The 23,696-nt window shown below is 39.1% G+C and overlaps 1 protein-coding gene across 3 annotated transcripts in view; it reads left to right on the forward strand.

Annotated features, from left to right (window-relative positions):
- LOC127416032 (transcription factor HIVEP2-like) overlaps window positions 1-23,696 on the forward strand; it is a 108,163-nt gene that overhangs the window by 55,751 nt on the left and 28,716 nt on the right. For all 3 annotated transcript variants that reach the window (XM_051655111.1, XM_051655110.1, XM_051655112.1), the window contains one exon: window positions 12,255-12,402. The gene's annotated coding sequence lies outside the window, so the exon portion shown is untranslated. The remainder of the gene's footprint in view (window positions 1-12,254; window positions 12,403-23,696) is intronic.

Here is a 23,696-nt window from a genome sequence, read left to right on the forward strand (position 1 = left end):
ATTGGTACTTTTATTCACCAAAGTGGCATTCAATTGATCACAATGTATAGTCAGGACATTAATAATGTGAAAAATTACTATTACAATTTGAAACAAAATTTCAGAACTTCTTAAACTACTTCAAAGAGTTCTCATCAAAAAATCCTCCATGTGCAGCAATGACAGCTTTGCAGATCCTTGGCAGTTTGTCTAGATACTCAGGTGACATTTCACCCCACGCTTCCTGTAGCACTTGCCATAGATGTGGCTGTCTTGTCGAGCACTTCTCGCGCACCTTACAGTCTAGCTGATCCCACACAAGCTCAATGGGGTTAAGATCCATAACACTTTTTTCCAATTATCTGTTGTCCAATGTCTGAGTTTCTTTGCCCACTCTAATCTTTTCTTTTTGTTTTTCTGTTTCAAAAGTGGCTTTTTCTTTACAATTCTTCCCATAAGGCCTGCAGCCCTGAGACTTCTCTTTACTGTTAAACATGAAACTGGTATTGAGCGGGGAGAATTCAATGAAGCTGTCAGCTGAGGACATGTGAGGCGTCTATTTCTCTGATGTACTTATCCTCTTGTTTAGTTGTACATCTGGGCCTTCCACATCTCTTTCTGTCCTTGTTAGAGCCAGTCCTTTGTCTTTGAAGACAGTAGTGTACACCTTTGTATGAAATCATCATTTTTTTTTTTTTTTTGGCAATTTCAAGCATTGTCTAGCCTTCATTCCTCAAAACAATGATTGACTGACGAGTTTCTAGAGAAAGCGGTTTCTTTTTTGCAATTTTTGGCCTAATATTGACCTTAAGACATGCCAGTCTATTGCATATTGTGGCAACTCAAAAAACAAACACAAAGACAATGTTAAGCTTCATTTAATGAACCAAATAGCTTTCAGCAGTGTTTGATATAATGGCAAGTGATTTTCTAGTACCAAATTAGCAATTTAGCAGGATTACTCAAGGATAAGGTGTTGGAGTGATGGCTGCTGGAAATGGGGCCTGTCTAGATTTGATAAAAAATACTTTTTACAAATAATGATGGTGCTGCTTTTTCCATCAGTAATGTCCTGACTATAATTTGTGATCAGTTGAATGCCACTTTGGTGAATTAAAGTACCAATTTCCTTCCGAAACAGCAAAATCTGTACATTATTCCAAACTTTTGGATGCCAGTGTATTTATATATATATATAAATAATGATGAATATGCAAAAAACAAAAAAAAAAAACAAAAAAAAAACAGGAGAGAATGGCATTAGTCCTTCAAAGCTGTTGCTGTTTATCTCTGTGTGGTTCTGCAGTGAATTATCTTAATATAATATCTGTTTCTGTCTGGTTTCAGCAGCTCCTCAGAGGTCCAAAGCCACTTGAGAAACATCTGAAAAATCTGTCCACAATGAGCATATGCTTGAGGACCTTTCAGGGAAAGAGACAGATTTAGATAAGGAGACAAAATTACTATGTTGTTGCCTGACACCTCTCTTTCCCCGAAACCCCTCTTCACATAAGATCCCCATTAGGGAAGCATCTAAGCATCTATAAATGTTGTTGCAGCTGCTTTGCCAAGAGATGTTGAACAATAATTATTTTAGCCACCCTTCACATGAAAAGACCTTGGATGGATTGCCATATCTGTGCAATTATAGGTATAAATAAAGAAAATATGTGTGGTGCTTGCTGTGGCAAATTTATGCCAAAATGTCCCACCAAGGGCCTCAGTACACTTCGCAAATTCAAACGATTTCCTCCTCACACCCATTACTCTACGAGTAATGTAAACATTCTGGGTAATCTAAACGGTTGCTAGGATGCTCTGGATGGTTGCTAGGGCATGCCTGTGAAGTTATTGTTACTTAATGACTGCTTGTTAACCCAAGTCAAATGAGCCCACCCTCAAATTTCTGTAGCATTCTGATCACTTAGCCCAATTTTTCACATGCCGAGTGAACATTGTACACCACATCACTTATAAAAGTCAAAGTTCACCTCTCCTCATTAATTCGGTCGATTTTACACCTCATTAACGAGTGTATGACATGGTTACATTTTGTTTTATTTTTAGCCATTTTTGTTGTTCAGGTTTAAATGCGAAAGTTGAAGCAACGTCACAAAATTTGAGGTATATGCGTAAAGTCTGAGATGTGATTAGTTATTGAGTATGTGTCTACTTCATAACTTTTTTGAGTGTTTCTCCACATTATTCATAAGAATGAACATTTCTGTCTAATCACTGCACTGCCTCATGCATGAGATCGCATTACAGTTGAGAATTTTAAATGACCTACGGACTTGACAGTGGTTTGCAAACTGTTGCAGATTTGCACACTGTTCTATCATCTTACAGTTTTTCTCGATTGCTAACACACAAAAATTGGTAGTGCAAGCCATCCTCACGAAACCATTTTGCCAGTTCCCAGCAGAAAGACCCTGTATCCCAGTCTATAAACACTATTTACCCTTTTTGCCACATTTCTCTGGTCCATTCACACTTCTTTGCAAAAGTCTAAACACACCTCTCACTTTAAGACAACTGTCACCATGTTGTCATTTAGAAAACACTGCCGTTCAATAGGTAAACTCAAACCAGCGCAATTCATACACCCTTAACAAACAATTGTCCATGTGTAAGCACTAACGACCAAAATTACTCAACAAGCAATCAGGAGATTGGAATGAATAAAAAGGGCAACAGATAAGCTCACCTGTGTTTCGGAATCATGGATGCAAACATCAGAGAATGAGGCAGAGGGATGGTAAGAATGAGAGGAGGTGGACATGGAAGAGGCAGAGGAAGAGGAAGAAGAACAACAATCTCAAATGAGATCCGTGCTACTGTAGTGGACCATGTTGATGTACACAGTATGACAGTGAGGGAAGCTTGGCTGAGAGTACAGCCAAACCTGAGCCATTTCAGTGTTGCATCGATTGTCCGGACTTTCAGGGATGAAAACAGGTACCATACAATGAAGTTGTTCTTTTCTGTACTATACGTACCATGAAACTATATGCATTACAGTAGCAGAAGCAGACAATAAAAGAAAATGACATGAAGTTGAGGATTCATATGGTCAATAATGTGTGACAAAGTCAAACACTGATGTTTGCAGAACTGAAAGACAACCAATCCTTTCCTCAATCTGATAGAGGAGTTCTTCTCAGCATGGCGGTGGAAGGTCTATGACTGAAATCCCTATGTACAGAACAACCTTCTCCAAGCCATGGAGGAAGCTTGTGAGGACATTGCTGTGGAGTCCTGTCAGGGATGGCTCAGGCATTCCAGGGCATTTCCCCCCCACTGTTTGGCAAGGGAAAACATAGCCTGTGATGTTGATGAAATCTCTGGCCTGACCCTGGTTGGAGACAGGATGCTGACCCAGAATGAACTGTTATTGCTATTACAGTACTGTAGCGTACTCTAACCCTCTTACCTAGGTGAAAATGCTCTGTTTCTTTCCGTGTTTTCATAGCCTTCTTTGTTTTCCGCAAATTCCATTTTGGCAAATTTGTGTTGGTGACTTACAGTACATTAATGTGACCACTACAGTGACAAGCATGATTGTTCAACAAGCAATTGCAATACTGTACTGTAGAATGTTTGACTGGAAAATAAACATCCTGTAAGAAGGACAATTGTAGTATTTGTGTGATTGTATGATTCACATCGTGTCAAACTCATGGAGTGGAACATATCTGAAATTCAAGGACACATAGTTATTGGTTCATGAAAACCTTTTTATAATAGTTTTTTCAATTCCTCCCAGCAGTGTGTAAAGGGTATTCATAAGGTTGAATGTATTTGATGGTTTTGTGTGTAATTTGAATGCAAAATTTGGTTTCTACGACAGATAATATGGTTTTGACTACAATGTTTACTTTTGAGTCAAAAGTCAAGGGTTTGGCCAAAATGGTGTGAGTATGAAGATGTGTGTTTAGGGTTTTGAGAAAACGTAGTACATATTCAAGAAATGTGTGTTGGCAGTCGAGGAAAAACTGTAACTCTTCACACGTTCAAATTTTAGTCCCATGATTTAAATACAGTGAAGTGACCCAAAACTCTTGATGTTCAGCCATCTCTATCATGACCCCCTCCTGCAAACACCCATCCCACCCACTACCCTCCTACCTTTTTAACATCTTTTCATGCCCATTTCATTAACCATTTCATTTTTTTTTTTTAAGTCCGAGGTGTGAATGACTGGTGCTGAACTAAAGTTAAAGTGATTTTATTGTTCGAATCTACATATTTTTATTCTATTTACAAGAATACGTTGATTTTTAGAAGTCACCACCATAACTTGAACATGTTCATTCAGGCATGTACTGAAATGTTTTTACATTGCCCAATCAAAAGCAGCCTGATACGTTAAAGGCACAAAGCAATGAGTGAAGAGCAGCAGTGTACAGGAAATGGAGATACTGTTATTTACTGAAGATGCCATAATTATGATGCTACAGTGGCTTCCTCTCCTTCCTCATACAGCTGTGTCAGTCCAACCCTCAGCACATGAGCCAGACATCAAAGATGCTTTGTCTCTTTATCAGATTCCTGGAAGGAAAGCTTTAATTGCATTATACAAATAGGCCCAATTTGTGAAGAAAGCCTTATTCAGATAAAGCATCAAGAACTGTTTTCCTTGGAATGTTCCTCACTGTGGAGTTTGTGTGTAGTCGGTAGACTGATTGTCTGACAGGTTTCCTCATCTGTCTGCTAAACAGTGGGATGTGGAAGTGTGGATGGAGTGATTCGTGGAAAATGATTCCTGGGAAAGTTGGCAACTGGACAGTATGATAATGTGTGACTCTTATATTGTGTGTGTGGGACATAGGGGACTTTACAAGCTCTTCCCACAGGCAGAGCCTAAAAAGAGAGTCCTGTTTTGGAAATACAACCATGTCCTTAGCACTCAAGTGGCTCCAAATGCCCTCCCTCATTCTCTCTCTTTTTCCTCTGGATTATGTGGCCTTGACTGTCAGGCTTGACTGTAGTGGGCCACTTCAGTCCTGTGCTTAGCTGCACTTCAATATTAATGCATCAGGAGGCTTATGGAGGGGCTGTTATTATCTCCCGCACAAGTCTGTCTCCAGCTGGGTGACAGTTAAAGGGACAGGCGCCACAGAGCAAACAGTCCTGTACTCTCTATGATGTGGAGCAGTCAACAGTGCCTAGAAAAACACTCATAACATTGATATTCTTGGCCCCCAAGACTCTTCCTCATGGCCTGTATTCACTCTTAATTATAGGAGTGGTTGGAGGGTAGGACGCTCTTTCATCAGTAACAGTATTATTCTATTGGGTCTTAGGGGAAAGCCGCAAAATGTCAGACTTTCTCAGCCCCATTAATGCCTTGGTGATGCACTCTGATCATTGTTAAAATCCTCCTGTATCATTTGATATGGAGCATGTTTAGTTAAGGTTGAATCAGCGTATTAGCTACTCTGTCTGCTTCATGTGGCAATTAACTATGCTTTACCTCGGCAATGGTGTGCAGTTACAGATTTATGCATCAACCGCTGTAGTCTTGTCTCAGAAAACTCTTTGTCTAGGAGAACAGTGGCACAGCCTCCTTGACGCTGGTATTGGTTTAAAAACAGCTCTGTGCAGACACAGCACAGTGGAAATCAAAGGCCAGTGTATGGTATGTCCAAAGCACTGTTATCCTTGCAGTGGTGAATCAGCACTTCACTCCTCAAAACAGTTTTCCTCCGTGTTTGTGGCATAGCAATGTCAGATCCTATCTTGACAAAAAGGCAGCAAGAAGACGTTGTTGTTGTCACACCAGAATATACTCATTTTGTTTTCTAAATTGTCTTCACTAAAGCACTATTTAAATATGCTTACAGTGACTCTTTCTCCTACTTTTAGACATTGTGATAGTCCTTTTCTTGGGAGTGTCTTTTGCTAGATGTGGTCAAGTGTTCATGAGTGAAGGGTGTTAGAAAAACTGTTGAGTTAGTTCCTAGACTCAGTGTCACCTTTGACCTAGACTGAATCATATATTGTTGTTAAGGTTTACAGCAAAGTCATCTTATGAGCAACTTCCCTTCAGTGTGAAACTCCTTGACTTCCTGACAGGCCTCTTGTCACTCAGTCTTTTTCTACATTTTGAGACACTGATCCCATTCTTGTTGCTTTTTTTTTTTCTAGACACATTCTGGGTACAATTAGGTTAGACAATAGTTCAGAACCTGTCTGGGCTGTGACTAATTCTTCTGGAATTACTGAATGTGTTACTTTGTAGATGCAGAAATGATGACCATTCTTTCAGACCTCTAATTTCCCATGTAAACTCAAAAATAAAGCCTAGTTTATTCCTTATTTTGATGTTTCTGGATGCACACACTGACTGCCAATTCCTCCAGATGTATAGATGGAAATATTATGTACTTATTATTCACTTGTGTGTTGCACTTTTGTGTATTGCAGGTTTCATTAAATTTCATCATAAATCATGACAAAGTCAGAGTTAGGTTTGCACTGATTGAAGGTGTAGAAGCAGAATGTTAAGAGACCACTGCACAGGAAATGCTGTTTAACTCTTGAAGAGAAGGCAGTGGGTTATTGTTTAGACCTGTAGTGAGAAACCAGCTGCTTCACCACTGTCCTCCATCACATACCATTGCAGGAAAGCAGCAAAGATTGCTGAAATGGCTGTCAAAGTCCCACTTTAAACATCTGCCCCCCCCAAACACTACACCCCCCCCCCCCCCCCCGACTCAGACACCAGTTCAGCTCCAGCTTCTGTACTTGTATAACTGAGATTGAAACAGACACAGCAAGCTTGACTCACAGTGCTATCATGGAGAATCTGCTCTTGTTTTTCTTTAGTAGAGGAAGGAGAGAGAAGAACAGAAGGACAAGTGGGAGGACTCGCCTTACACAGCAAAATACATCTGAACCCAGTGACCTCACCATGGTCCTTAAATAGAAGTTTTCTTCGGCCTTAGGTCAGTGTGGAGGCCAGGATTTGGTGTTGTACGAATGGGTTCATCAACCCATTCTCTAGGGGTGGTTGTAACAGTTCCGTGCTACTATCACACCCAATGTGGTGTGCTCAGCTTGTGTGATTTCAGTCACACATCCCCCATTAAAATCTCGGGAGGATTCTTTTGGCAAGGGATGGAATTGCGCTGGATCTGGCACAGTTCCTTCACCATGGCCCGCCTCTGATCCAAAAGGAGTGCTGCTTGTGAAAGGGGTGACAGGGACAGTAACCGGTCCACTCATCCTCTAATGACGTAAATGTCACTTCCCCCTTTCAATCTGGGTCTTGGAGTCAGATGCAATGTAAAGGCAAGGGTTTGAGAAGATGATACTCTTTAGCTCGCTCTGGGGGTGGCTGTCGTGGCTTGTGCAGAATGACTGTGGCACACTGTGATTAATGCCCATTAAACACCATGTGGCTCCAATTTGTTGCAGCCCAAATCCTGTCTCTCAATGCTCTGATTACAGACAGAGAGCCCAGCTCTTCTACACCTGCTGGATTGAGGAGATGCTCATTGTGCCCTGTTCTTGGTCATGTGGTGCTGCTGACTCTTTGGATAAACAAGCAATGAAGAGACAGCCCTCCCTCTGGAACGTTGACTAATCAATATTCTGTGATTAGGGTTTCATTGCTCATCTAAATCACAATAAACATGAAACTTAAATATTTTCTTTCCAGCAGAATTATTTGACTGGAACACCTCTGAGGTATTTGCCTTGTGATGTTTCAAATTAGTCGTAAGCAATGAATCAATTTCTCACCTTTTAAGACTGGTCAGCTCATAAACTATTGAATACTTAACATATTTTTTTTTTTAACTAAGGTATGTGGCGGGTTCTTCTATGCCTTTTATCATCTTCCAAGTACTTGGAAGGTTATTTTAGTATAGGAGTGAAAGTAGTGTTCTTCTGTCAAAGCACAAAGAAGATTATATGGCCAACCCACTGACTATGAGTAAATTCAAACTTAGTCTGCTGGAAAGATCATGCACATTAGTTAAATGCACATAAGACTATTCTTAAGAAGCCATTTTTCCCAGTTTCATTTCAGATCTTGATTTTGGCCCAGCATTGTAGCTAATGTGAGTAGAAGTCAGCCAGTTCCGTCAGGAAATCCACTTAGCCTGATTTCCCGGCTCTTGTGAGGGGTCACATGACACTGGACCCTGGCTGTCAGGGGAACACTCACCGTCCAACAATAAAACGTGTGACTCTGATGTCATGACCGCAACTATGTGCTGAATTCCTCACTGATGCACTCATCTGTCAGTGGTGCTCTTTCCATTAGAACGCCCTGTCATGAAGAGACATGGGAATCAAGGGGTGGAAGGAGGTAGAAAAAGATAGAAGAGGGGATTTGGTGGGGGGGGATTGTGTGCAGCTGGGGCTGGAGGAGAACAACGGAGCCTGCTGATTTTTTTGTTTGCACTGGGAGACATGTGATGGATTAACAGGATCCTTTTTTCTGGCTTCTTTTTTAAGACGTAGCTGAAGTAGGGAGCGGTCACCTTTGTTGGTTGTGTCATTTGTCAAATGTACTTTCCAGTTTCCTTCCATAAATTTTTAAGTCACCCCATTAAATATAAGGTAATTGCATTGTCTGTATATGGTGCCTGGAGCTACAAGTCCTATTAAAGAGACACAAAAGCCAGTGAGTGTTAAGAGTATTTATTAAAAAGAATGGTATTAATTATGGAGGAGGAGAGATGCAAGATGAGGAATATTTGCTCAGTGGTGATCATCCACCAGGCAGTTAGAACATGCTATGCGATGAGAATCATAAGTACCACTTTAGCACATTCACAACATTAGCGCATTGTGTATGTTTGTCCAAAATCCTGTCAATATTTCACATATTGATGACAGTCTGAGGATAGGGATTTGATATTGTGTGCTGTGACTATTTACTCTGGGCAGTAACAGTTCCTCCTCACCCTATTATTTGTCCCCAGCTGGGCTTCATTTAATCGACTTCCTCAAGTAAAAAGAGACCCAGTTTTGGAAAGGAAGGGTGTCATGATTTGTCAGATGTGCAGGAGAATGCAATATGCTACAGGGAAAGAGATTTAATAGAGAATGAGTAAAAAAGAGGAAATGAGAGAGTGAGGCAATGGTAAGTGCAATGGAGGTGTCAGGCTGAGGCAGGTGCACCTGACAGAGTGCTCATTGGTTCCCATGGTTGCAGGGCCGATACAATGAGCGGCAAGTCAGCTCAGCTAGCCCCAGGGCCATTCCTTCTCCGCGATACATTTAGCTTCTTAATGCCACCTCAAATGATCTTGCTAACGTTCGTGTATTACTCTGCATTAATTTTTTAGCACCCTGAATAATGTTGTGGAAGTGAGGCAACAGGAAGGCTCATCACCTTGATAAATTTAACTGACCTGAGGATGTGGTCGCTGACCTAATGCATCACTAGAGCCAAGTCAATGTAAATAAGACTTAATGCAATGAGCTACACTTAGCTGCTCAGTTAAGCAGGATGTGCCTTGGCATCATGATCAATAAACTGCCATATTTCTTGTATCAGAACTTAAAACATATACTGTGAATCATACTGTATACTGTACTGCAAATCTCTTAAAAAAACTTAAATAAGATGAACCTGGCATTGTGCCTTTACATCCCCGCATGCAACATATGCCCCATTCATCAAAAAAAGATTCTGCTAGTCTTAACGGGGGCTCTTAAATAAAACATATTTTGAGGTTTTTTTTATTTATTTTTTTTTTTTTATTACGTAATATCCATCCGAACAGCTAGGACTTCCGGTTTACCAGACTGCACAGATACAATTTTTATGAGAAATTTGTGTTCTCTCAGTAAAATTCCAGAATAATATTTTTCCTGTGTCAGTTTCCTATTCACTTTGAGACAAAGAGGCAGAAAATAGTGTAAGGTTGCTGGGGAGAGTAATTTTTTTTTTTTTTAGAAATTTCTTAGACCATTAAAAGAGAAAATATGCATTCACTTGTCACTCTTTACATTTTAATTGACACTGTGGAGTGCATAGTATATAAGAGTGTTTGACAAAATGTGCCACATGTCCTCAAGTCCTTTCAAAGTATAATTTCCAGGGGGAAAATGTGGAGGCATATAATTACAGACAGTTATTTATACCCTGCACATCACCAATTCATCGCCTGTTATTATTGCCCCCACCAGAGCACAGAGATCTCAGTGGTAAGAATAGATCTCTTTTACACATGGAACAACAAGGAGTTCACCCACAACAGGTCAACTAAAATAGTTACTTGCTCAAAAACCCTTACCAAGGAACTCCTGCGGTTAACATACCTAGAGACAAAAGTTTGCTTTTTGAAAGAATGGTGAAGGAATTGTCACTCCTCAGTGTAGAGTAATTTGTTGAGGCGAAGAGATTTTATTAGATTTTCTAAAGAGTGGTTGACAATTGAAGTTCCATAAATGCATCAGTTTCTTCTCATTCACTCTTAATAATAAGTCCTGAAACCAATTTCAGTAAAACAAACACACTTCACTTCATGCCTAGTCTGTTAGGTTGATGATTTGTACCTTTTTGAATCAACATGTTTCATTATAAAGACTTAATAAACCTTTCTTATAATGCTATAATAAAAATGAATGTTCATCAATATTTTGAATGTCGATTGTTTTGATTTCTAACCCACCCGTTTTTATGTGCATTGTGATATATGCAAGCTCTGGTGAAAGATTATTTATTTTATTTTGTATTTATTTTTTGTGGGTGATAGGAAGTATTGCCTGTGTTTACCCTGGGTGAGCTCCACTGCAGATTGTGATGCAACCTCACAGAAATGTCTGTGTTTTTCTGGGTTATCTGAGCTTGACTTAGTGCAGTAGAGCAGCATAATGGTGTTTGTAATATCTCAAGCCCTGGGGCTCATTTTAGATTGCAAGGCTGCAGAGCACAGCTTCGCTGCATTCACTCCAAGGCAGAGGGAAAGGAGACATGAAAATTGTGAAACATGATTCTGTAGATGGGCTTTTGGAGAGCAGGCCTAAATAGCACTACAAAAGGAATAGAGCAAGCTGTTTAACTTAGACTAAGTTAACTAGGTCCACTATAAGGTTGCCTTACAGTTACTGGCTTTGTCACAGGGACTTCTGTTATCTTTATTTTTTTCAAGTTATACAGTCTCACAGCTGTGAATGTAGCATAAACAAACTGTAACAGAGATTTGAAGATTCTGAATTGTTTAAATGTATCAGTTGTATGGCTCATTACATTTAAAGCAATAGGCCTTATGCTTAATAAATGTATTAATTTGGTTACAGTGTTCCATTTGATCATTGTTCTTTTTCTGTCCTGTTATCTAATCTTTGAGAGACATTTTTATAGCCATACTACTGCAAGTTTCTTTCTCATTGTTTTCTGGCTGAGGGTAAGTCTTGGCCAGGCACAAACAGCAGAGCCCAGTGCTCTTCTTCTGCTGTTTTAATATCTTGAGGGCCTTCATTTTTGTCATCTTAGTTTCTTTCATTTGTTATTTAAGGCAACAAACCTTACTTATTAGGAAATCTCATTCTGTCAGACGAGCAAGTAATGTAATTATGCCCAGTCTTCTATTATGGTTGATAAGATTTTTTAATTTGTGATATAATGTCATTTTGCATGGAGGGAGGGTGGATCAGTATGGATCTGGAAAAATAAAAATTTTATAGAATAATGTGGAAGATACACTATATGGATGTTTGGATAAGGGCTGAACAATTTTTTAAAAATATTGTGATTTCGTTTTGAACTGCGATATGATAAACATGCAAGTGATTCCTTTTAGACAAAATTAAAGGGATAGTTCACCCAAAAATGAAGATTCTCTCATCATTTACACACCCCCATTGTATCCCAGGTGTGTATGACTTTCTTTCTTCAGCAAACACATTTAAAAAAAAAGAGAGAAAAATATCTTAGCTCAGTAGGTCCTTAAAATGTATGTGGATGGTGATCAGACTTTTGAAGCTCCAAAAATCACAGACAGTCAGCATAAACGTCAGCGATACAAATCCAGCAGTTAAATTAATGTCTTCTAAAACAATATGATTGTTTTTGGTGTGAAGAAAGATAAATATTTAAGTACTTTTTAACTATAGACCATCGCTTCCGGTAAGCTTCTCGAGAGGGTTGACAAAAACAATGGCCAAGCTCCAAGTGGGGTGGGCTTATTGTTCTAGCACATGTATTGTTCCAGTTAATTTATTCCATATGAAGAGCTTTTAGCTACTCTAAGCAATATAGTCTCACATTAAACATTATCATTAAACTTCCTTTCATTTTCTCTCTACAGTGGTCTGCATAATCTCAGCACCCTGGCCAGGGGATCCTTCTGGTCACTCCATTGCCCAGTCTTTCCCTGCCTAATCTAACTACCCATAGAGGTTTGCCCTGAGTTCCCAAACCTGTCTGCCTGGTCGTGTCTTGCAAAGATATTTCCGGTGAGTATGCAACATCATACCTCACAAGAGCAAAGTTTGCAGGATGCAAATGAATTTCTGGGAGCTCATGAAGGACCCAGGTGTTAAGTGTGGGGAAAAAAATGGAAAAGGGAGGTTAGAGAGAGGCAGACACATGTTGGCTGTGCATCTGGAGGGGTTGTGTGCTGAGGTTGCACAATAGGTGTGGTTGAGATGCAGATCAATATTTAAGTCCTGTGCTTTTTAACAGCTTTAAGTTTTTAACAGCAGTATCGAGTTTTCATACAAATGTTCAGAATGAAATTAAATGTGATTTTAAACTACTACTGGTCTTTAATGTATGATAATATATTCATTCTTTTTAAAGTTACTAAACTAAAGTTATTCAGTCAAGAGCAGTGAGTGCTTATATTGTTTCTCCATTTCCTGTATTGTGTGATTAGTGATATAACGACACACTAGACAGTGGCAGGTCTATTAAAGTCTGACATTTTGGTTCTGATCAGCTGTTTTGTCCCACTGTTTACATCTGCTGCTGACTGGAAGCGATACTTTATAGTTTAAAAGTACTTAAATATTTATATTTTCCGCACCAGAAAGTGATCGTATTGCTTTAGAAGTCATTAATTAAACCGCTGGAGTCGTATGGATGACGTTTATGCTGACCGTCTATGCTTTTTGGAGCTTCAAAGGTCTGATCACCATCCACTTGCATTTTAAGGGCCTACTGAGCTGCTGTTTTCCTTTAAATGTGTTCTGTTGAAGAAAGAAAGTCACACACACCTGGGGATATCATGAGGATGAGTAAATGATGAGAGAATTATCATTTTTGGGTAAACTAACCCTTTAACTTGACATAGCTGACTGTGTTTACACTAATACCTTGCCAAGATGGGCATTTTGGCAGAATTTTGAAGTGTATTTAATTGTTTGGGCACATAACCGCATTGCCACAGTGCTTTCAGAGCACACACATGTAAAAGCACACACAGTCTGTCAGTCAAGCAGCACGCGCCTGCAGAAGCAAAGAAATAAAAAGTAAATCCTTAAGATTTTGTAGTTTCTCTCTCTATCCCCTTTCACTTTTGACCTGTTATCAAGACCATTGGTAGTCTCGCAAAAGACGTAATGAGCACACCTGGCTTTAAATATTATTTGCTCTGCGCATGTACACAAAGCATACAAAACTAAACTCTGAGCACAGCTGTTACTGAGCACGAGAGTTGTGAAGCACAGAACTGCTGTGAAAAACTGTATTAATACACTATACAGATAGTACAGAACAGTGAGCATAAAGTCTGAAGTGAGCAGACTATTTATTTATTCAATTAAATCGCAGCCCTTTGCAGTTTAATAATCGCACAAGGTCATCTCACGATTTTGATTTTATTTCAATTAACTGTGCAGCCCTACTAGAGTAATTTATTTGGGCTACATCAGGAGGCCAGGGCACACCAGTGGCAGATGTTTCAACTCTTCCACACGGGATCACAGCCTCCAGATGGTCTCCTCTTGTTTTGCACCTTCTCTTTACAGAATTTTGGCAATGGAAATGCTAGGAACTTGAGGTATTCTTTTCCACTTGCTTTGGCCAATTTTGTGCAGCACCCTCTGTATTGATGTACCATTTTGTGATGATCTAGCTTTTACCATGCTGTGGGAAGGCTTGTATGTGGCTGAAGGATCAACATGCTAGTCTACATGGGCCAGGTATGGTTCATCAAACCTCATGAAGTTCTTATCTAGGTGGGGGGGGGGGGGGGACTGATATAGTTTTAATGAAAAATAATGTTGTAAGCAGGGAACCAGTAAGAAAGACAATTAATCAGTACCTCCACAGCTGCTTCCTGACATTTCTGCAAAATGTTGTGGAAATTTTAATGAAGACTAGCTTGTAATAGTTTCAAGCTTACCCGGTGGAAAATATGACAGTCTTTCCATAGACAATTAAGACCAACATGAAGCCCTGTTTTTCTCTTTTTTTTTTTTATCCGTCTTTCCTTCCATAGGGCAGTATTCTGTGTTTAAGCCAAGGCTAAATGGAAACATGTACATTAAAACAGAAACAGCTGTGGAGACTGAAAATCTCCTTGGATTGTTGGCACTTTGCTAAGCAATTTTAACTATTGTACCTAAAGGAAGATCTAGCGTCAAATCACAAGCTGTCTCCCACAGTCCACAAGGCGGGCATGCTTTTTAAACACCACTAACAGGAAAAGTGTCACAAATCTACTGAATGACCTATACATGGGGCTGATGATCATTCCCCCTTCTATGATGTTTTCCAGTATTGCACCAGTCCACAAATATTAGGGATGTGCAGAAGGACTAATTTAACTGATGTTTAAAAAATTTTTTTGGAGTCGACTAGTCTAAAAAGAAAGAAACCCTCAGAAAAGTCAAAAAACATTCAATGCGACCTCTTTAAAATATTTAATCAATTCCAATTGCAAAATCACCTGAAAAGGGGCATTTTTTCACCATTTAAAAGTTCCAATATCCAAATCAACACCACATTTACAGATTACACCAATTAGAAGTTACTTAACATATTAAAGTCAGGACATTGTTGAAAACCAAATCTATGAGAAAAAAAAAATGTGCTGAAAAGTTGCACCTATTTCACGGCATGCATGATTGAAAAAAATAGGCCTGTGAGAAATGTGCTGTAAACCTAATGTATTGTTCTAAATATGACGTGCACACAGAATAAAAGATAGTTTAACCTGTTAAGCAGTTGGCCTAAAATTATTTAGCATTTTGCAAATTATTCTGACTAAAATAATCATCTTCTAGTCTACCTAACCCAAAAGCATACATTTTTGATGAACAAAATTAATGTCAGCATGGTCTGGTGAAAGATGGGACCTGACTTTCCTGATGCGATTATCCTGCACTTGAAAAAGCCCACTCAGCTGTAAAATAACTTGCAAGCACAGATTTAAAGAAGACTCAAATGTGAAAACATCCATAGTGACTTAATCCACTTTCCGCACCACCACTGAAGTGATTTCCATAGCTACTTTGCTGGTCTTGCTAAAGGACATTTTCCTGTGTGTGGCATGAGTGAGAGAGGGAAGAAGTTAAACTTTGTATACATCTGCTCCAGATATCCTATTTTTTAATAATATTTGTATAATTAAATTATATTTAAAAAGTGTAACATTACCATGACAGTAATTTAAGCGCAGTCTTTGTAATAATATAAAGCAAAACCTAAATGTGTAAAATGTTGAACATTTTAATGGGAAAAAATATTGACCGACTAGTGTTTCCAGTGTCTACGAGCAGCAATACTGTTTAGTCAACTAGTCTCGCACATCCCTAACAAATATGCAACTATTGTTTTAAGTGGGTTTTCCACAGAGCACGTTTACATCTGTTCCGTTGTCAATTGTTGAGCCATCCAGTAATTACTCTGCTGTACCCCTATATTGGACTGCTGGAGTGCCTGAGAGTCCTGGAACAGACCTCAAAGCAGGGGTACATTTCTTCCTGGCTCTCTTTTTCTGTAGTGGCCCGTCTGGCCACTTATTTGATTGGTAACAGTATGTCGTGCTTGGGGGATTGTGCCTTCAGAGTGTCAATTAAATTAAGCATGACCTAATGTTGAAAGGGATTTCTCATAAATAGCTGTTGTGATTTCATTCAGCAGTTCCAGTCTTTTGGCCTGATGCCCACAGTAGCACTCTGACCATGGGACTGTCCCAGTGTAGGCCTCTTTAGTGACCGAGAGAGGGAAAGAAGAAAGGAGATAGTGATTGAGGAGAGAGAAGTGTTACCCTGCTTGACAGTGATAGGCTTTCTCAGGGATTTATGTCAATCCCCTCTAAATGGCTGTTCGCTTTGTCATTGTTGCAAATCAGATATAAGAAGCATTTTTAATATTAGGAAATAAATGGGGAACATAGAAGCTGGCCACTTTCTTAAATGCTGTTACTATTCATGAAGATAAATTGCAACATTATAACAAACTGAGGCTATGGCTAATGTCTTATTTAATGCCTAATGTCAAAGCCCAGTAAAATTTCAGTGAATAGCAATTTGGACAGATGATGTTAAATAATCACCATTGATATGATTATAATAACAAGCTAATGGATAATGTGTCCTTTCCGCTGCCATATCTCTAAACTAATCAGAGCGATGGAGTGATTTCACCCTCTTCTTTATGCTGGGATATTGTCCTTACGAAAGAATTGCCAATCATTTCCATGAAATGGAGACTGTTGATGCCTGATTTTTCCGGTACATTCACTCTCTTGCCGAGTCACTAGCATCACAGCTGCTAGATAATTATGCATTCGACCAAATGTCTTGAAGGGTTGTATGCACCTAGTTTCCGGCTGTGCGTGTATTGCAGCAGTGCTGCCATCCCTCTCAGCCCACATAGTCAGAGTTGGATGGGCTGGGTTGTGTAACTTAAGCCCCTTTCATAACGCAATTCATCAACACCATAACCCTGCATGGTATTCATGCCTTCTCCCACATAGGAACAGTCACCCACTCTCCTCACCCCATCTCAAGATTAGCTGTAGATGCTTCCCACGCATGCTTTTTCTCTCCAGTACACACAAACGCTCATGCACAAAGTGTTAAAAATACTTTTTCTTTGTTTTAATGACTTCCTCTCTCCTCCATATAGCTTTGAAAGACTGGTTGATCTGTCTAAACTGCAAGTACAACTGTATTTTCATGAACTCCTATTTCTTTTGACAGCTTAGTTTGCTACTATTGTTGAGGACAGAGTTATGGAAGCCCTGTGCCCTTGGAATGTGATTCTGATATTGTAGATGTGTAGAACTCCCCTCTGCTGACCATCTGGACATAATTTTAGCAGGCCTGTGTCTCTGAACTGACCTCTGTCAGCCGGTTGCATGTGGAGCTGGATGAGTGGTTTGCCCAAGTTTCAACTTTGGGGTCTTAATGAGTAGTCAGTATGACACTTCAAGGGGCTGACTAACACACATTTTGTGTGATACACCCTCCAGTCCTGCTAACACATACAAAAAAAAAACAAAAAAAAAAAAAAACACAAAAGTTGCTGGATAAGCAAAAGCTGAATCTTGCAGGGTGCTGAGACAAACTGCAAAGGCAAAAGTTCTGAGTGGGTAATGGGAATGGTAATATGAGGATAGCATTAGCGGGCTATAATTTAGGATTGTTTCAGAAATGTCCTTTCTTAGATTGAACGAACATTGCCTTTTTCAGTTAGTTAGGAAGTTAAATAGAGCAGCTATTGAGATCATTCCCTCATACAGTCATGGTTGCTTGAATAATTACTCAGAAAAGAGATGTGCCAGTTCCTTTAAAACAGACTTTGTGGTATCCTTACCTCAGTCTATTTTCAGACTTTCTCATCTGCTCTGCGCCAGATGATAAAGCCAGTTGGAGCAGTAAAAGTTGCCTCCATCACTAATGAGTTGGGATAGCTGGAACAAGGATCGTAGAATATCAACTCAGCCACCTCTCCTCGTGCACACTTGAAATTTAATTTATGGTAGTAAATCTCCTCTTGAGACAAAACAAGGTGTAAGCTAAATTCAGATGCACATCAGCAATACAAATAAGAGATGGGGCAAAATACAGTTGAGGGACTGACCAGAATTATTTTAGTGATAGGAGTGTGTCACTGTAGCCTCTATAACCACTGAATGGAAACAATTAGCAGCCTGTTGAATTATTCAGTGGCTGTCCTACAAGGGATAAAAGTTGTGCCACTGGACTCAGGGAAATAAGATCTGGCTTGTGTACCTCCCCAGCAACATGGCTGTGATGTCACTGGGGGGCAGACAAAAGGTGCAACCCAATCTCTGGAACATACCGCCCGGTGTGCCCAAGAGCACCTCAGTGAAGGACATGATCTAGTAATACTCTCTGCCTCCAAAGACTCCATTAGCTTAAATATGCAAAATACAAAGCCACATATATCTCTCCAAATTCATCTTGAGCCATGTACACTACTGAAACTGCAGATCTATAAGTGCTTAAACCAACATCTCACACTATAAGGGGCTTTGCATTGCAAAACCGTTCCTTTAAAAAGGCAGCTGATAAGTCATTTTTCATTGTATAGCGCATTTCACAACACGCATCATTTCAAAGCAGCTTTACAGAATCCTGCATTAACAGAAAATGAAACTGTAATATCTATAAAATCCTAATTGTGTAGTTTGATTAAATATGACTGTAAATTGTGTATAAAAATAAGTTTAATAATTAAATAATTGTATTTAGAACCCAAGAGAGCAAGCCGAAGGTGACTGTGGCAAGGAACACAAAACTCCATAAGATGTTGGTCAGTGGAGAAAAATAACCTTGGGAAAAACCAGGCTTACTGTGGGGGCCAGTTCCCCTCTGGCTAAACAGCATGTATACAGTAGTGGCCAAAAACATCGGCACCCTTGGTAAATATGAGCAAAGAAGGCTGTGAAAAAAAAATTTTTGCATTGTTTTTTGAAAATGAAAGTTCAAAAGGATAAACATTCACAAAAATCTAACCTTTAATTGAAGTAAAACAATTGAAAGAGGAGAAAATATTTAATGAGATTTCCCCAAAACATGGCCACAATTATTGGCACCCCTAGAAATTATTATGAGTAAAATATATCTGAATTATATTCCCATTCATATTTCACATTTTGTAGTGCACCTGGGTGACTAGGAACATAAAATTATTCAGCCATGACTTCCTGTTTCACAGGGGTATAAATATGAGGTAACACACAGGCCAAATTCCCTTAATCATCAATCACAGTGGGTTAGACTAAAGAATATAGTTCTGATGTGCAGTAAAAGGTTGAGCTTCACAAAATGGGAAGTGGCTATAAGAAAATAGCCAAAGCATTGAAAATTCCCATTTCCACCATCAGGGTAATAATTAAGAAGTTCCAATCAACTGGAGATTTAGCATTGGCCTGGAAAAGGATGTGTGTATATTGTCTCCACGCACAGTGAGGAGGATGGTTCAAGTGGACAAAGGATCACAGCTGGAGAATTGCAGAAATTAGTTGGATCTTGGGGTCAGAAAGTCCCCCAAAAAAAAAAAAAAAAAAAAAAACCCTACATCACCTCAAGTTGTTTTGGAGGGTTTCAAGAAAAAAAAAAAAAAAAAAAAAAAAGCCTCTGCTCTCGTCCAACAACAAACTCAAGCATCTTCAGTTTGCCAGACACTACTGGAACTTCAAATGTGACCGGGTTCTATGGTCAGATGAAACAAAAACAAAATAGCTTTTTGGCAGCAAGCACCAGAGATGGGTTTGGCGTACACAGAGATGAAGTACCCAATGCCCACGGTTAAATGTGGTGCTGCATCTTGAATGTTGTGGGGCTGTTTTTCTGCCAGAGGTCCTGGACATCTTATTCAGATACATGGCATTATTGAGTATCAAATACCAACAGAAAAAAAATCTAAACCTGACTGCCTCTGCCAGAAAGCTTACAAAGTGCAAGTCATGGTTTAAAATTAGTAAACTAAGTGCTAAGGGCCACTGTTTAAACAAAGATTTTGTATGAACTGTAAGATTAATGACTAATGTCTTTGAAGTTCATCCTGTATTAACTGCAAAAGTTCACATAGATGCATTGGCTGATGAAGGCTTTTGTTGGCAATTAATTGATAGTCTATGTATTCCATTTTAAGAGTGTAGTCCATCATTAGACCAAGGTGATGCAGGCTGAGATCAGTGAGGTGCATCGCAATTCAACCGGCAGGTAATTTCGGTCAGGTCTATCCTAAATCCAAGGTCAGGCAGTGGCATATGAAGTATCCCTTGTCTTATGGTTGGAGTTGGCATCAGTTCATCCACTGAAGTCCATTGTAATAGACTAAAGTGATGTCTGGCTGACACCGGCTGCATTTAGTCGTCATCACTCAGACACACATAGCAGTAGAGTCCGACACCAAGCAGGAATGGAGCTGGATCTGGCCAGCTCTGGTAAGACAGGGAAACAAGTAGAATAATATTAGCGTAGATGCCATTAAAAGTTTTGCAGAGTTATAGATCATGATATATGTTTCTGGTTCCACCTGACCTAACTAAAGCAGCCTAATTGTGAGTTGATGGATAAATTAGGTGTATGCCTGGCTAAATAGATGAGTCTTTAGCCTAGACTTAAACTGAGTGAGTGTGTCTGCGTCCAGAACAGTGTTAGGGAGACTATTCCATAGTTTAGTAGCCAAATAGGAAAAGCATCCTTTTGTGGATTTTGATATTCTAGGAAATATTAACAGGCCAGAATTTTGCGATCGTAATGAATGTAATGAAATATAGCATGGTAGAAGCTCACTTAAGTACTGCAAACCTAGACCATTCAAAGCTTTGTATGTAGTTAACAACATTTTTTAAATAATATGAAATTTAACAGGTAACCAATGTAACGATGATAAAATGGAGCTAATACGATCATATTTCTTGGTTCTAGTCAGCATTCTGGCTGCTGCATTTTGAACCAATTGAAATTTATTTATTGAACTTGCTGGACATCCTCCCAGTAATGCATTACAATAATCTAGTCTTGAGGTCATGAACGCATGAATTAGTTTTTCAGCATTAGCAACAGAGAGCATGTGTTGTAACTTAGCAATATTTCTGAGGTGGAAAAATGCTGTTCTAGAAACATTGGAAATTTGATTTTCAAAGGACAGATTGGAATCAAATATAACACCTAATTTCTTCACAGTAGAAGACGATATATAACAATACATCCATCAAGAATTAAATTATATTTCAGCAGCTTATTTTTAGAGGTTTTTAGTCCAATAATTAGTACCTATGTTTTGTCGGAATTGAGTAGAAGGACATTTCTGGCCATCCAATCTTTGATTTCATTGATACACTTTCATTGAAATTTTGTCGGGTTTCAAAGAAATATAAAGTTGGGTATCATCGGCATAACAGTGGAAAATTATTCCACGATTCCTGATAATATCTCCCAGGGGAAGCATATATAAGGAGAAAAGCAGAGGCCCTAAAACTGATCGCTGTGGCACTCCATACTTTTGTTTGATTTGAAAATTCCTTGTTTACACAGACAAATTGGTAACGGTCTGCTAAGTAGGACCTAAACCATAAATGCCAACATAATTCTCAAGCCTATTCAAAAGAATGAGGTGATCTATGGTGTCGAAGGCAGCACTAAGATCTAAAAGCACTAGAAGAGAAATGCAGCTGCGATCAGATAATAAGAGCAAGTCATTTGCAACTCTGATATGTGCAGCCTCTGTACTGTGAAGGGGCCTAAATCCTGACTGAAATTGTCGATATATACTATTTCTCTGTATGAATGAACATAGTTGGGAGGACACTACATTTTCTAGTATTTTTGACATAAACGGGAGATTTGAAATCAGTCTATAATTAGCCAATTCTCTAGGATCAAGCTGTGGCTTCTTAATAAGCAGTTTGATAACTGCCATTTTAAAGTTTCTTGGGACATGTCCTAAGGATAGCGAGGAGTTAATAATATTAAGAAGAGGTTCTGAGATTACAGGCAATACCTCTTTTAAGAGCTTACTTGGTATTGGATCTAACATACATGTTGTGGCTTTTGCTGTTTCGATAAGTTTTGTTAGCTCTTCATGACCTATGACAGCGAAGGATTGAAGTTGCTTGTGAGGAAAAATATGAGACACTGTTTTCTGAGGTACTGTGACAGACGATTGCATAATTCCAATAAATAAAAAAATCATGAAGTCATTACTAATGTGCTGCGATGGATTATCTGGTTCAGTCGATGTTTTAGTCCTAACCAATTTAGCCACAGTACTGAATAAACACCCAGGATTGTTGTGGTTATTTTCTATGAGTTTGCTAAAATATGCTGACCTGGCAGCTTTTAGTGCCTGTTTGTAGCTACAGACACTATCCTTCCATGCATCGCGAAATACCTCTAATTTTGTATTTTTCCACTTGTGCTCCATTTTCCGAGCTGCTCTCTTGAGAGCATGAGTGTGATCATTGTACCATGGTGTGGGGCTTTTTTCTTAAATTTTCTTTAATCGAAGGGGGGCAACACTATCAAGAGTGCTAGAGAAGACTGTATTTATATTTTATACTATTACTTAATTCTTCTAGACTTTGTGGCTTACTGAGTATATGAGATAAATCTGAAAGATTATTAGTGACGCTATCTTTGGTCAAATGAATAGTTCTACCTGAAAGATAGTGTGGTGTAGATTAAGTAACATTAGATGATCGCAGCATACAAGAGACGAGGTAATGACCTGAGATGTCATTGCTCTGCGGCAGAATTTCTGTAGTATCAACATCAACTCTTAACAGAATTAAATCTAGCATATGATTATGGGAATGAGTTGGTCCTGTCACATTTTGTCTGACTCCAAGAGTTGAGAATATCGATAAATGCTAATCCCAATGTGTCATTTTCATTATCTATGTGAATGTTGAAGTCACCAACAATTAAAGCTCTATCTACAGTAACTACTAGATCTGATAGAAAATTTGCTAATTTACAAGGAAATCATAATACAGTCCGGGTGATCTAGTATATACTGTGGCAAGGGCAAAAGACGACAGAGATTTTTTATTTGTATCTGACGGTGTCACATTAAGCATTATTAGTTAAAAAGACTTAAACTTATATCCTGTCCTCTGGGTAACACCAAAAACGTCACCGTAAATTGCAGCAACACCTCCTCCTCGACACTTCAGACGAGGCTCATGTTTAGAACAATAACCTTGGGGAGTAGATTATTTTATTGTAATATATTCATCCAGTTTAAGCCAGGTTTCAGTCAAACAGAGGGAATCCAAACTATGATCTGTAATCATTTAATTTACAATTAGTGCTTTGGTTAAAAGAGATCTAATGTTTGGTAGCTCTACCTTTATATGATGTTCATCTTCAATATTTTTATTTTCAAGTTTTACCGTAATCAAATTTTTTCTAAATGATTTAGTGAGGGGTTTGTGTTTGGTAGTTCGGGGAACAGACACAGTCTCTATGTGATATCTAGGTGATACAGGCTCTATGTGTTGTAGTTTATCTGGCCTGTGTGATGTCTCAAGGCAGCAAGCAGATGCACGGATTAGCCAGATTGTCTGCTTCCTGACCTGGGCCCCAGTTAGTCAAATACTATCACTATTATGACTATGAGCCAGATTACTAGAGTGGAGAGTGGCACCTTCCCTGGAGGGATGGAGTCCGTCTCTCTTTAGCTGGTCAGGTCTACCCCAAAAACTCTTCCAACTGTCTATAAATCCTATGCTGTTCTCTGTACACCACTCAGACATCCAGCCATTCAGTGACACTAATCTACTATAAACCTTGTCACCACGATGAGCAGGGAGGGG

This window comes from Myxocyprinus asiaticus, chromosome 25, assembly GCF_019703515.2.
Source record: "Myxocyprinus asiaticus isolate MX2 ecotype Aquarium Trade chromosome 25, UBuf_Myxa_2, whole genome shotgun sequence".
NCBI classification, from domain to species: domain Eukaryota; kingdom Metazoa; phylum Chordata; class Actinopteri; order Cypriniformes; family Catostomidae; genus Myxocyprinus; species Myxocyprinus asiaticus.